This window comes from Frankliniella occidentalis, unplaced genomic scaffold, assembly GCF_000697945.3.
Source record: "Frankliniella occidentalis isolate FOCC.00 unplaced genomic scaffold, Focc_3.1 Scaffold177, whole genome shotgun sequence".
Taxonomy (NCBI): domain Eukaryota; kingdom Metazoa; phylum Arthropoda; class Insecta; order Thysanoptera; family Thripidae; genus Frankliniella; species Frankliniella occidentalis.
The window spans coordinates 62,029-64,983 of record NW_026267303.1 but is presented as its reverse complement, the minus strand read 5'-3'; positions in this window follow the sequence as shown (position 1 = coordinate 64,983).

The window sequence follows — 2,955 nt, the reverse complement described above, 5'->3', positions numbered from 1 at the left end:
CGGCCCTCCCACCCCCGCGCCCCTCGCCTGCTCCTTGTTATCGTTTGTACTTTTTTCGGCGGACGCGGGGCGGGGCGGGCGCACCGGACTTTACGACTTCATCGCTACAGGGCCGACGCAGCGTCACGCCAGCAACGAATCCCGCGCGCGAGAAGGGTGAAATTGAATTCTGGGGTGGTGTACGGTCACTGAAGTTCAGTGAGGGAGAGAGATGGAAAGAGGGAAGGTGTAGGTGAAAAGTGCACCACCCTTTGGGAACGTCCAGAAAGTACATCCTTTCCTATCAGATTCATTAAGCAAGTTACAGGAGCTCGGCGCCTGCGAAACTTAACGTAGGCCACCGCGCAGTAAACAGATGCACTGCAGGCAAAATGATGCCTACCTACCAGGCGCTATGAGTGCTTGAAGCGCGCGCGGGAAGGACGCTGCGTTCATTCGAATGTCGCGGTCACACTAAACGGCCAGCTAATGGACCCGGGCCGGGGTTGACATCCAACACGGTGTCGTCGCAGGCAACCCTCTCGACCCGGCCCCTGGCCGCCCCCGCCGCGAGTCCGTGAGCGTGGCCGCGCCGCTGGTGCCCGTCTGCACGGTCCGCACACCCGCACACCTCCCCCCAATAACAATGCACACGAGGCAGCGCTCTTGTTGTTGCAGCCACGGCTGCTCGCTCCATTATCGACGGCGTCCTCCTCCTCGCTCATTTCCGCGCGCTCCGGCTCCGCGCATGCAGGCTCCGCATCGCGCGTCCACTTCAGTCCCTTGTTTTCACAGCTCGCCCCGGGGGCTATGGCGCGGGGCGGGGCGCGGCGCGGCTGGCCCGGGGGCTTGTTAGGGAATATAATGCGGCTTGTTCACACAGAGCGTCAATACGCCCGCGGCCACAGCACGCCCCCCCCCCATGGCAGGGCAGGGCACATAGCTCACAGCAACAACGACGCGGGGTGTTAACCCGGTCGGTGAATCTCCACGTCGGGTCATGTATACGGGTTATGTACCCGTTCGAATCGACATGCTTCCAGCTTCACTTATGGCAGATTCACGTGGAAGTTTGCTGTCGAAAAAGATAAAAATTGAGTTTTGGGTCCAGTAAAAGAGAAAAACGGGAAGAAAGAAAGGGGAAAAACCTTCCTCGAAAGTACAAAGGAGTGCTAAATTTAGTTGGAAGCATATCGCCTGAGTTATTCCGCGGGCAGTATTGCCAACAGGCCGTTATGATGGACTCAACTGGGACGGGGTGGGGCCGGCCGGCCGGACAGCTCCGGACTCCGGACTGGCTCCGGACACCTCCGGCACTCAACAAAAGCACATAAGCACACCCGCCCGCACCCGCCCCGCCCCGCCGAACGGGGCCGGCCCGCTGTGTAAACATGACAGCTACACACATCTAATCAATACGGTATACGGTACGGTTCGATCTCATTGCAGCCGGGCCCGGGCCGCCGCTTGTGTGATTGCCCTGTCATCGGCTTTAAAGCTCATCGGGCTCCACCGGGCCTCTGATTACCTTGCCGTCCGCCGCCGCCCCGCCCCGCCCCCGCTAGACACACACAGGCCGCGTTCGTTTACAAGTACACTACCTTGCGGGAAGAGTACAGGGTCCTCTTCAGCAGCTCCTCAAGCTGCCTCGCACGGTACACCGTGCTGCCTCGCCTCGTCCGTCGGTCCTCCGCGTGGTTTACTTCTGCCGCTGTTGCTCCTTCGACCTGGTCCAGAACAGCCCCTCCTCAATGCAGCTGGATGTACTTCCTCCTCGTCCAGGGGGAGCATCAGCCCGCTCCTGCCCCTTTTCTCTTGGTCACCGGGCCGACGAGATACTCGGCGGCCGCCTAAGTGGCCGTGCTGAGGTTCGGGACACGACTGAATGGGTCGGAAGGCGAGGAGGAGGAGGAGGCCCGACGGGTACCCGAAACAGCTGCTCCGTCCGGCCTGCTGCTCCACTCCTCCGCCCTTCGAACCAAAAGAGCCGGCCGTCTGTCCGCCGCCCCCTCCCCCCGCCCCGCCTCACCGTCCGGCCCATCGGTTTCTCGGCCAATTTGCGGACTTTGGATCGGATCAGAGGGCAGTGTGGGGGCCCATCGAGGTCCGCGCTGCAGCTGGACTCGAGTTCGAGGTGAGGGACGCCGCCGGAGACGTTCTCAGCTGCTGGGCTCCGGTAGGTCACATAAGGTTGAAGTTGAAGTTGGGGTTCGGCGGGCTTGAGGTTCACCTTTGACTGGCCTCCAGTCGTCTCTAGCTCCAGCAGGCCTCGAGTCGTCTCCAGCTCCAGCAGGACTCCACCTCCAGTCGTCTCCAGCTCCAGGCGGCCTCCAGTCAGCTCCAGCTGGCCTCCAGGTCGTCTCCACAGCCTGGCTGCAAGGCAGGGCTGGAGGTTCGCCTTTGGCCTCCAGTCGTCTCCAGCTCCAGCAGGCCTCCACCTTCAGTCGTCTCCAGCTCCAGCTGGCCTCCAAGTCGTCTCCACAGCCTGCCTGCAAGGCCGAGCTGGGTGGCTCGCGCGCACCCGGGCGGGAGACCCACCCGCATCAGGCAGGATAGCAGGAGAGATTCCGGGATAAAATGCCACGCGTGCGGCTGCCCCGCCCCGCCCCGCCCCGGAGACTAAAGTGGCTGGGCCAGCGCGCGGACGGGGAAGGAAAAGACTCCGGGAGGACTCGAAAAAGATCCCCACTAATTAATTGGGCGGCCGTGGAATTGAGAGCTGCCGGGCGGGCCGGGGCCGCCGGGCTGGCGCGCCACCATGTCGGGGGTGCGGTTATTTATTTATTTTTCAGAAGCCGCTGCAGCTCGGCCGCGTAATGGCTCATGCAGGCGGCGGCAGAGTGCAGCGGCGCGGCGATCGGGGCTGTCGCCAGGTAGGACGTCGATCCACTCGTCATTGCCGGCCGGGTCATCGCTCAGGCACGGAATTACTTTCCGGCAACAAAAAATAACCCACACGCTCACGTACCCCCCCCC